The sequence below is a fragment of the Capricornis sumatraensis genome, chromosome 4 (genome assembly GCF_032405125.1).
Source record: "Capricornis sumatraensis isolate serow.1 chromosome 4, serow.2, whole genome shotgun sequence".
Taxonomy (NCBI): Eukaryota; Metazoa; Chordata; class Mammalia; order Artiodactyla; family Bovidae; genus Capricornis; species Capricornis sumatraensis.
Genome location: NC_091072.1, coordinates 14,972,932 through 14,985,786, shown reverse-complemented (window position 1 = coordinate 14,985,786; position 12,855 = coordinate 14,972,932).

The window sequence follows — 12,855 nt, the reverse complement described above, 5'->3', positions numbered from 1 at the left end:
AGTTGACTCATTGGAAAAGACTCTGATGCTGGGAGGCATTGAGGGGCAGGAGAAGGGGACGACCGAGGATGAGACAGCTGGATGGCATCACTGACTCAATGGACGTGAGTCTGAGTGAACTCCAGGAGTTGGTGATGGACAAGGAGGCCTGGCATGCTGCGATTCATGGGATCAGAAAGAGTCAGACACTACTGAGTGATTGAACTAAACTGAACTGAATTAAAGAAATCAAAGATGACGTAAACAGATGGAGAGATATTCCATGTTCCTTGGTAGGAAAAATCAATATTGTGAAAATGACTATACTACCAAATGCAGTTGACAGATTAAATGTGATCTACCAATGACATTTTTCACAGAACTAGAACAAAAAAATTTCTTAATTCATAAAACCCTGAATAGCCAAACCAGTCTTGAGAAGGAAGAATGGAGCTGGAGGAATCAACCTTCCTGACTTCAGATTATGCTACAAAGCTATGGTCATCAAGAGAGTATGGTACTGGCACAAAAACAGAAATATAGACCAATGGAACAAGATAGAAAGCCCAGAAATGAATGCATGCATCTATAGGTACCTTATTTTTGATGAAGGAAGCAAGAATATACCATGGGGCAAAGACAGCCTCTTCAATCAATGGTGCTGGAAAAACTGGACAGCTATGTGTAAAAGAATGAAATTAGAACATTTCCTAACACCATACACAGAGATAAACTCAAAATGGATTAAAGACCTAAATGTAAGACCAGAGACTATAAAACTCTTAGAGGAAAACATAGGTAGAACACTGGATGACATAAATCAAAGCAAGATCCTCTATGACCCCCCTCCTGCTGCTGCTAAGTCGCTTCAGTCGTGTCCAACTCTGTGCAACTCCATAGACGGGAGCCCACCAGGCTCCCCTGTTCCTGGGATTCTCCAGGCAAAAACACTGGAGTGACCCACCTCCTAGAGTGATGGAAATAAAAACAAAAGTAAACAACTGGGACCTGATTAAATTTAAAGGCTTTCGCACAGCAAAGGGAACACTAAGCAAGGTGAAAAGGCAACCCTCAGAATAGGAGAAAATAATAGCAAATGAAACAACTGACAAAGGATTACTTTCCAAAATATACAAGCAGCTCATACAACTCATACCAGGAAAACAAACAACCCAATCAAAAAGTGGGAAAAAGACCTACCAGACATTTCTCCAAAGGAAACATATAGATGGCTAACAAACACATGAAAAGATGCTCAACATCATTCATTATTAGAGAAATGCAAATCAAAACCACAATGAGATATCATCTCACACAGTCAGAACGGCCCTCATCAAAAAGTCTACAAACAATAAATGCTGGAGAGGGTGTGGAGAAAAGGGAACACTATTGCACTACTGGTGGGAATGTTAACTGATAACAGCCACAATGGAAGACAGTATGGAGATTCCTTGAAAAACTAGGAATAAAATCACCATATGACCCAGCAATCCCACTCCTAGTCATATATCTTGAGGAAACCAAAATGGAAAAAGGCCCATGTATCCCATTATTCACTGTAGCACTATTTACAATAGCTAGAACATGGAAGCAACCTAGATGTCCATTGACAGATGAATGGATAAAGAAGTTGTGGTACATATACACAATGGAATATTACTCAGCCATAAAAAGGAATGCCTTTGAGTCAGTTCTGATGAGGTGGATGAACCTAGAACCTATTATACAGAGTTAAGTAAGTCAGAAAGAAGATATATAGCATATTCTAACACATATACACAGAATCTAGAAAAATGATACTGAAGAATTTGCTTACAGGGCACCAAGGAGAAACAGACATATAGAACAGACTTAAGGACATGGGGAGAGGGGAGGAAAAGGTGAGATGTATGGAGAGAGTAACATGGAAACTTACATTACCGTATGTAAAATAGATAGTCAACAGGAATTTGCTGTATGGCTCAGGAAACTCAAACAGAAGCTCTGTATCAACCTAGAGGGGTGGGATGGGAAGAGAGATTGGAGGGAAGTTCTAAAGGGAAGTTCTAAAGGGAGGGGATATATGTATACCTATGGCTGATTCATGTTGAGGTTTGACAGAAAACAACAAAATTCTGTAAAGCAATTATCCTTCAATAAAAAATAAAATGTTAAAAAATGTTTGTACAAAGCACTGGTTAGGTCACACTTGGACTAGTGTGTGTACTGCTGGTTAAACTACCTCAAGAAAGTGATAAAGAGACTAGAGAGTTTCCAGGGAAGGCAGGTGCTAGGGCTGAAGTCCCTGGAGATTCCAGGTAAAGGATATTTTGAAGAAAGTTTTCCTGCAGGGTGTCAGATTTGAATCTGTCTCATGAAGTCACCAGGTCTTCCCAGGTGGCTCAACATTAAAGAATTTGACTACAATGTGGGAACTGCAAGAGACGTGGGTTCAATCCCTGGGTGGGAAGATCCCCTGGAGGAGGGCATGGCAACCCACTCCAGTATTCTTACTTGGGAAATCTCAAGGACAGAGGAACCTAGCAGGCTACAGTCCATAGGGAAGTACAAGAGTCAGACATGACTGAAGCAACTTAGCACGCACATAACATCATCACTCTGCTTTGCATCCAGCAGTGGGTCTGGAATTCTTTCAATCTGATTTTTTTAGATTGATATCAAAGGGTTCCTTTGGAAATGAGTGAATTTTCTTTATGTTTGAACCTCCACAGCATGAATGCATTATGTCCTTCAGCTATGCAATCATGGTATTGCCTTTAAATTCTAGGACTTGTCCTCTCAATATTTCTGTCCTGGGGATGCTATCCGTAGCAACTCATGATAGTGTTGCAAGTGAAATGATCTCACAAAGAGATTCACTTCTTACATTATTAATTAAACACCTTCAGATGCCTGGAGACAAAGGTAAAGATAGATCCATTATTTGAACATGCAGCCTCTGAGCCATGAGCAATTTTAGAAATCACACAATCCTTCTCACTTCTTAATCCTCTCATTTTTTATGACTTAAGCAAGGGTGCCTTCCCTAGTGGCTAGGACAGTAAAGAATCTGCCTGCAATGCAGGAGACCCAGGTTCAATCCCTAGGTCAGGAAGGTACTCTGGAGAAGGAAATGGCAACCTACCATTCTGGCCTGGAGAATTCCATGGACAGAGGAACCTGGCAGGGTTTGCTCTAGTATCCTGAACTGAGTAAGGCAAATATTGTTTTAATTTAATCACTAGCTGGAGAAGAGAAAGAATGTCACTTCACCCTCCATAGACTGCTTTCACTTTTTTGTCTCTCCTTATTCCCTGTTTCTAGTCTCTACAACCAAACACCAGCAAATCCAACACAGATATGAGCAGGACCACCTGACTGCTCTCAGCACAGGCCAGCAGAGCAAAGCAGGATAAGATTAGGTCTGAGATCTCTGTCATCTACCGTCAACACAATCATGTGGGCTTGAGCAATATTTGGGTCAAGGTAATTGTCTGGAGAATATATTAATTGCAATGGTTAATGGATAATTATCAATTCATACCCATATGCTCTCTCTCTTTTTTTTTTTTTGTCCCCTACTGGAAAACATAATACAGCAACAGTTTTTCCATTTAATATCCTAATAGACTTGCCTTATCTTGTGTTTCTCTGGGAATTTGTTTAACCAAGACTTCACTGATATGGAGCTGTTGTTTAAATTGAAAAATCGCAATGCCTTCCCCAACAACCTTGATACAAGTCTTATCTGTGCATGAAAGTGACAAAAACATATCTTTTTGTTGAGCCAGTGTGGGGATGAGCTAAGCCTCATCAGGATGTTTCTTTAAATGTAGGACTAGGAAGAGAAGGCTTGGTCCTTTCTTGGGGTTTACCTGATTATAAACACAAATGATATGAATGTGTGACTCTGCCACTTCTCTCTGGAACCTATCTGCAGTGTAAAAGGGGAGTGCACTATATTTTTTTAGGACAGGTGTGGCTTTCGCATTTAGGTTTAAGCAGGAAGACGATGATGAAATCTGGAGAATTTTTATGTAGGTTTCATGTCAATGTCTTGTATCAATTACACATTTATAGAAGCATCTCTAGTGTATTTTATGAATTCATAGACTCTGTGTCGTGGTTGCCAGAGTTAAGCAGCAAGGTAATGAAAGAATATATTTGGAAGAGCCATTGAAACTGAGCAGGATCCTGAGGGGCTCCTGGGCACAAAGCCTTTCTGTGCCCACTGTTTTTTCATTATAGAAGATGGACTTCATTCAACCTTCATGACCTTCCCTGAGTTCCAGTGGGCAGGTTCAAACATTTGCTAATTAGAAAAGGGATGGGATGCTGAGACAGAGGAGGGAGAAACTGTCAAGAAACACATCAAGAAATGTGTAGCCTTGGGACAAGGTCCTGGTCACACACACATACCCCCCAGGGGTATACATAACAATATCTTTGAGCAGTTTTGCAGCTACTAAACTCCCCACCAAGTGAGAGGAGTTAACTGGATGTGGCCCACAAACACATTGATCCCAAACCTTTTGGAAGCAGAAGGTTGATGATGCCGAGTCCTATTTATTCTACCAACCAATCAGAAGAATGTCTTCAAGTTGATCACACCCTCTTTGAACCATTTCTATAAAACTCCTCACTAACCCCTCTAGGTTGGGACACAGTTTTGAGGGCAATAACCTGCTGTGGCCCCCTGTGACTGGCAAAGCAATAAAGTTAATCTTTTCTACTTCACCCAAAACTCTTATCAGTGAAAGTATTAGTCTCTCAGTCATGTCCAACTCTTCATGACCCCATGGACTGTAGTAGCCCCCAGGTTCCTCTGTCCATGGAATTCTCCAGGCAAGAACACTGGAGTGGGTTGCCATTTCCTTCTCCAATGCATGAAAGTGAAAGTGAAGTCACTCAGTCATGTCTGACCCTCAGTGACCCCATGCACTGCAGCCTTCCAGGCTCCTCGGTCCATGGGATTTTCCAAGCAAGAGTACTGGAGTGGGTAGCCATTCCCTTCTCCAGGGGATCTTCCAAACCCGGGGATCAAACCCGGGCCTGCCACACTGCAGGCAGATTCTTTACCATCTGAGCCACCAGGGAAGCCCCAAAACTCTTACCTCCTAGATTTAATTCAGTGTTGGGGTACCGAGGCCAGATTCTGCTCCACCATCCTATTCAATTAAACAGAAGTTTTAAGTATTACATTCCTTATCATCAATAAATGCAACACCTTAAGCCAAAACACATCACACAGATGAATATCTTTTCTGAAAGAGAAGCCAATTCCTTCAGTTTAAGAAATGCCTAGATATGTCATAGCATGTTGAATCTCACTCATTTTCCCTTGTCATGTTCTTTATTACATGTAAATGGAGAAATAGTAAGGCCTGCACAGTGCGGAGGGGGGGATGGGACCACGTCTGTGTCAGTGTATGTGTGAGTGAGTGTACCTGCAGATGAAAGAGGAGAGAAGGAGGGATGATATGGGTAGATATTCAGGGTATAAATGGCTAAGTTTCTAGACCATAGGGTATATACAGTTGGATGAGAAAAGCTCCTCAGAGAATTACAGCTGCTTCACAGCAGTGACACTTGCTGATAGATGCACCGGGAGCATACCGTTTCCTGATAAATCATTTCACGGAAGCCTATTCCCTAGGTGGGCTAGTAAGAACTGATTACTGGAACTTACAAGAACCAGAGAAAGATCATCCAATATATTTTAGGGTCTCAATCTCTGCAACGGAAGGAGACATAGGGCCAAGTACTGGTAGTTTGCTTCATTCACATGCAGGGTGAGACAGGCTGGCAATAAATTCGTTATTATGAGGTACTCTGAGATGTCTTTAATCTGTTTTTAAAAAGTACATACACATACACTATTGTTTTGTAGTATTTCTTTTCAGCAGCCAAATCATCCCCAAGAAGGTTAGCTTGCTGTTTTATTTCTACGTACAAGAATGAAATGTATCTGTGTGTAAGAGAATATACTCGCTGACCTTTACATGATATAAAGAAGCACTATGAATCTTAGTTCCTAATCACTCACCCTTCAGCTAGTCCTCGGCCCACAAGGCACTGGTAAAATGCTGGCCATAAGGAAAGAAAATTTTAAGAAGTCAAGTAAGGAAATGACAGTAACTAAAGACACCAGGTGCCTGTCGGCAAAGTTAAAGGATTTCATACACAGCTGTTCATGGTGGCAGAATTAAATGCTTTCATAGCTTCAGAACCTTGTCTTTGCTAAATTTCCTTTTTTTTTTTTTTTTTAATTTTTCCTCCTGGGATTCAATTCATAGCCTGTCAGCATAACATTGTCTTTTACTTATCAGGAAAAAAGGTAAAGCTTCTTTGAGGGGATCAGTATTAAATAAGATGGTCTTGACTCAGACATAAAACGAGGGCAAGTAAATTCCACACCTCTCCCCAGGGCTCAGGAGGACCAAAGTACATGCAGATTTGATGTCCTCCCCTCTGGAGAGCCACAGTCCTCAGGACAGGAGTCAGAAATCGGGGAGTGAAACAGTGGTTGTGGGGAAGTTAGCATGATGTTGCAGTCAGACTCTCTCGCCCCACGCTCTCACGCCCTCTCCCCTCCAAGTTCTGAAAACAATGACTTTGAACAGTCATGTAACTGAGATCATGTAGCTGAGATTGTTATGCCCAAGTCGCGAAATCTCCCAATAACCACCAGGGAGCCGATATCCCATGCAAAAGCAAGAGAGTTTTTATTACCAAGCTCGAGCTGGGGCTCCCACCGATACCGACGCAGCAGGTATAGGGAGGAACCCTGAGCTCTGGGTTACATTGCTTATATAGGGTATTATCGTGCGGAAAAATTCAAAAAACAGGAGTCTCCAGGTCTGATTGGTCACCTTCTGGTGAAGGGTTACGTGTTGAGTTCTGATTGGTTCTCCTTTCCCGGGCTTGACTCGAATTTCCCGGGCTGGCCAAGGGTTCTGACTGGTTCGCAGGTGGTGGGGTGAGGTCAGGGGATTTCCAAAGGCTCTTTTCCCGGAACCTTACAAAATGGAGTAGCTTTGATTCTTCAAGATCACTTATAGCACCGCGCATGCGAGTCCCTGAGATACTCACTTGGCCACGGGCTACTTTTGTTCTGTAAGTATATACACGCTTCACCTGGAAAAGCCCTCAGTAGTAGTTGTATGCGGTTATGTTGTGTTGTTATGTTACGGCTGCTGCACCAGACAGGAGAGAATAAGCGCATCTGCAGTTCTCATGGATCCTCGCATTTTCTTCCAGCCTCTTAGCTCATGCTTTGTCTGCCACGGGTTCAGCGAACAGTGAGCACAATGAGATGTAGCAAGACAACTGGCAACACGAACAGAATCGACAAGACTGTGGTCAAACAACCATGTCAATCAAATGCATAGTTTTATTTATTTGCATCATCTTTAATTCACGTAGAAAATATTTGCAGGCACATATTCTACCCATTTTGCACATTACTAAACTGAGTCTTCCAGAGGTTATTTTCTCAGGGTCACCCAGCTTGTGAATAAATGCCACTGTCAGGATTTGGTCACTGGGCTGAGATGGTTAAGGATCTGCCCACAATGGGCGAGACCTGGCTTCAATCTCCGAGTAGGGAAGAGCCCCTGGAGAAGGAAAGGGCCACCCACTCCACTATTCTTGCCTGAAGAATACCATGGACAGAGGATCCATGGGGTCACAAAAAGTTGGGCACAACTGAGCGACTGACGTTAACTGATTCTAAATTTTTCCCTTGATTCACCAAGCTTCTTAAAGGTCAAGCTTGAGAGAAGGGAACGGTTTTTATCCGAAATCATTTAGCAAGAGCTTTCCTCCTAACACTTGGGTGCTGACCTCATGTAGAAAATTCTGCTAGTATTATACTAGCACCTGTGCCAAAGCATTGTCATGGAAGAAAAAAAAAAGTGACACAGCACAAGGAAATTGTAATATGTATATAGTAGACACACACACAAAGGCAACAGAGAATCAGGAAAGAAATAGATTAACTCTGCTTTGGATGACTAAGCTTACTCATGAGAAAGGTTTGAATTTAGTTATGCCTTGAAGGAAATCCACATAGATGTGGAGAAGGGGAATAGTATGGCTGAAAAAGAAAAATGAAGCTAAACTCATAGCAAAAGGGCAAAGTCTGGGAGTTTCATGACTCGAATGAATGACAGAGTATGGAAGGGTAAAAGGATACAAATTCCAAAATTCAGAAATTTGTATTTGATTCTGCACACAAAAGGGGCGTTTGAATTTTTCTAAAAAGAAATTTGGTAGCATTGTTTTACAGATAATGAGGATAATCTGACCCCAGGATGCAGAAGGCAGAATTTTAAAGTCCTTAGGTTCTGGGGTGAGTACACAGAGAGTGACAGAAATAAGAATATCTGAGGGTAGCGCTGACATATACACACTACCATGTGTAAAAGAGAGAGCTAATGGGAAGCTGCTGTAGAGCACAAGGAACCCAATCCAGGGCTCTGTGATGACCTCCAGGGGCGGGATGTGGGGGTGGGGTGGGAGGGAGATTAAGAGAGAGGGCGTATGTGTTTACATATCACTGATTCACTTTGTCGCACAGCAGAAATTAGCACAACATGTAAAGCAATTATACGTTAATTTAAAAAATCAATAAATGTTTAAAAGGTCCTTATAGTAAAAAAAAAAAATCTGGAAAACATATTTCCATCTGAAAGCACTGAGATTTGAAAAGAGTAGCTGAGTGCATGGTCCATGTGCTTGACCCTAAATGCTAATTAGTAACAAGCTCAGGTGATACCAATTCAATCAGCATCTCCATTCCTTGGGCTAAAGGTGATCGTTGTTAGGAGAGGAATGGACTGGAGGTATCTGCTCCAGAGAGTAAACAGTGAACATTGCCTCCACCAAGCAAGCTGTGAATAAGCCTAAGGACAGGGAACTTGGTGACAAGATTCTGAAGGACAGTGAAGTGGAGCTTTATCTCAACTGCTAAGGTAAGCTTCAGCCTGACATCAGCTTATAAGAATCTGGAAAAGGCACATCCATACTCTTAAACCCACTGTCTTTCTTCATAGACCTCCTAAATACACTCGGCAAAAAGCCTCTAAAAAGTGGCTTCCTGTGGCCACAGTCAAACACCAGATAAACTGAATATTTGCCTCTAAATCTTATGACTACAGTCATTTATGTCTGAAATTATTTAAAGCAGACAAACCCAAATGCTGCATCACTATAATTATTTTTTTTCAGAAAGCTCCAAGGATGCATGTGGACATACCAAGAAGCTAATGAGGTTTAAGGTTCAGTGCTCCTGAGTTGCAGGACACTTTGTGAGGCATGAGAAACAGCCTGAAAACATGTAAAAATCTGTGGAATTTGTAGGCTTTTGTAATTTTGAGTTGTAATTTATTGCGATTTTTTCTTCTCTAAATAAAAACTTGCACTTATTTTTTAAATTCTACTTTATAAAGAGGGCCTCCCCGAATATTATAAGCTGCCCCTCCATGGCTTCTTTACCTTGGGTCATGTAACTTCCTGATGTACTTTCCAAGCTAAATTGGTTGAAAATAGAAGCCCGGCTAACTAAATGATTTCACTCACTAAATATAATTACAGGTTTCCCCACTATTGGAAGGTGGAATGTTCTTATGAAACCTTTCATAAGCCCAAATGTTGCAAAGAAAAGAAGCAATTACCTTAGGACACTTCTTGCTAATGACACACAAAATAAATCGAGATAAAGCCCAGATGCTCACAGACACCGGTTCAAAGCATTGGTGGCTAGATGCTGGGATGGAGAGTATAGTTCTGGGGAAGGAGTTTGTGGGGCCGCCCTACCTGCTTGGGGCACCTGCTGCCTCAATAGCACCTTACTGCAAAACAAACACTGAATATTATTTTCAATTTTCACCTTTTTTTCCATAAAAGTGCAAATCCTCCTCTGATTTCTTTCAGTTAGAGAAAACAGGTACTAATTCTGGTTTTCTGTAAAAGCGAAGTGCTGTAAAGTGAACTTTCCAAAAGCAGGGGATACCTATATGATTTCCAGTCTCTTAACTGTTAGAGCTCATATGCATGCATGTGTACTCCGTAGCTCAGTGGTGTCAGACTCTTTGTGACCCCCATGGACTGTAGCCCACCAGACTCCTCTGTCCTTGGGATTCTCCCAGCAAGTATACTGGAGTGGTTTGTCATTTCCTCCTCGAGGGGATCTTCCTGACACGGGGATGGAACCCACGTCTCCTGCATTAGCAAGTGGATTCTTTACCCATCATTGAGTTGGCTTTGTAATATTTATTTTCCAGCCATTTATGTCAGCAGTTGACAAAAAGCCAGGTGTTTGTTAAGGCCAATCCCTCCTGCCAAAAATCTACATAATCTTCATATAAGAGAAGGCCACACCTTTTTCTTCTCTGTGGTAAGTGACATGCATCCATTTTATCCAAGAGTGATTTCAGTTTTTAAGGAACGGGTTAAAGAATAGAGGTTGAAACACACATCCCCATTTTGAATTGCTGAAAATTTAATGCTAATCTGACATAGCTTGTCTAGTATTATGACAAAGGTCTTATATAAACTATGATAATTCAGTAACTAGAATTTATATTGAGCTACGGCAGTTTACCTGGCAACAACTGACGTCTACAGAGACCAAGGAAATGGAAAGGTCATTAACAGCCAGAGCCTGGTTTCTTCCAGGAGATTTCCACGTATGGTGATAAATAATATCATTACATGGGGAGTCCACCACAATGCAACTGTACGTCAAACTTGTTTCCCCTTTGTGCAGAACCTCAGCCTTAGAATGAACAACACAGTGATCAATAAGAGAATTGGCCAAGGCTTTATATGGAATGCTTAATAAGCTAATGGCAGCTCACTAGGGGAAAAGCTGCCTTATTTAAAAATAAACCAAAAAATTCTTATTTACAAATAAAACTGATAAATTCTACAATGATTCTGGCAAACTAGAGGATGTTTGTGGAATTGTTCAAGGTAAGTAAATTCATGAGGATGTGTGTCCATCAACCGTGAAGAATAGTATTTGGACAGGTGTAGGAACAGGAAATCAACTCCATGTTTTTGTTTGTTTTCTTCTAATAATGTACATAAACAAATACCATCAATACCTGGTTGGAAAGCGGCTTTAGCTTTATGAAGTTCGGCCTGCCTTGTGAAGCTTGGGGAAGCCAGCTCCTCTGTGCCACTAGACCCTAGCACTTTTACGTTATTCTCATCCCAAATCTGTTGGTCACGTGAAGTCAGGCTTTACCGCATGTTGTGATTGGACCTGAGGTTTGTGTTTTGGTGATTTATAATAAAATTTAAATAGAAGAAAAATCCTAGAGGTGCTCTTAATATTTTGCAGTGTTGTTATGTCGGACACAACTGAGCGACTGAACTGAACTGACCTCTTGAACTTGACTCTGTCTAGAGCCAAAGTCTCCTGCTGACAAATGTGTTCTGAGGGTAGGCCTGATTTTAGTCTGTTGATACTGAGTTGGAGGGGAAGTCTTGTTTTCAAGGACCTGAAGGAGATTTTACATGCTAATAATATTTATTGCAGTTCTTCCCGATTATAAATGTGTTATCTAAAATCATCTGTGTTTTTTTTCATTGTAATTGTCCCTATTCCTACTTCATAGTTAACTTGAGATTCTGATTCAATAGGTATAAGGTGGGGCTAGGACATCTGTGATTTTAATAAATTCAACAGGTGATCCTGGGGTGATTCTTGCCAATGTTGAGAACCAATTATGAATTATAGATGGTGTCTTGTTTTTGTTATATCCTTGTTAACAAAGTTGTTACATTGCTAACAAAATATTTTATGAGTGTGTTCTCATGTCATTAACATCTCTTTGAGAGTATAATATTCAGTGTTATCATGGTTTCCCATCATAGAAATGGACCATAAAGTTTAAAACATTTTGTAATTTTAATATTTAAAGTTATTCTAATTTAGCTCTTACAGATTATGTAGCAGGAAACTTTTCTATATATAAATATGTCAAACCTTCTGATATGTTTTTTCAGATAGATTTTTAGAAGTAATAGTACAGACCAAAAGATTTGCTTTCATTAAGGCTTTAAAGACTGTTGCTATTTTCCAGAAAAGCATGATAATTTATACTAGTAGCTATCATATTGCTCTTGTGACCTCACTCCACTAGTTTTAAATGTTATAATTATTTTTATCATTGCTAATTTGACAGCTGAAAACTGTTATCTCCTAGTATTCTTAATTTGCATGTATTTGAATATAGAGATGTTAAACAGTTTTTTTTTCCTATGTTTATGGAATTCTTTGGTAATCTTTCTTTAGTGGATTGTCTGTTTCTCAAGGAAGAGTTAAAGGTCCTTAGTTAACTACAGAACTTGGAGAGATTTTGAAATTCCCCCAGGACATCCAAATCGTCTCTTTCCTCTAACCTCTCAAGTTTAACTGATGAGTGCACATGGGTTCTAGTCAGCTATACTGAGGTTACCACTTAAGGGAGGAGTCTCCAATCCAGCATATTTGTCCTCAAGGTCAAAGGAGACAGGAGGGAATTGACTTCCGTTGTCAGTATCCTTTCCTTGACCTCATGTTGCCATAGGCAGGAGAGAAGTCGCCCTCTCCGGCTCTGTGTGGGGCTCCATCCCCTCTTCTGGGGCACTTCCAGTTCCCTGCAACCATCTGGGAGATAGATCAATCCCTTCATCCCTCTAACCCTGTCTGCTGCCATCCTCTACCCCTACCAAGAAACCCAACCATCAACGTTTCAGACTCTGGCCCGCCAACATCCCCAAATCTGGATGTATCCCCCACCCTCTCTCAATCCCTGATACCTTTCCACTGTGCCCTCTGAAACTCAGAATCCCTCGTCACCTCCATTATTTCCATTATTGTCCTTCTCTGAATGCCTCGAGTCC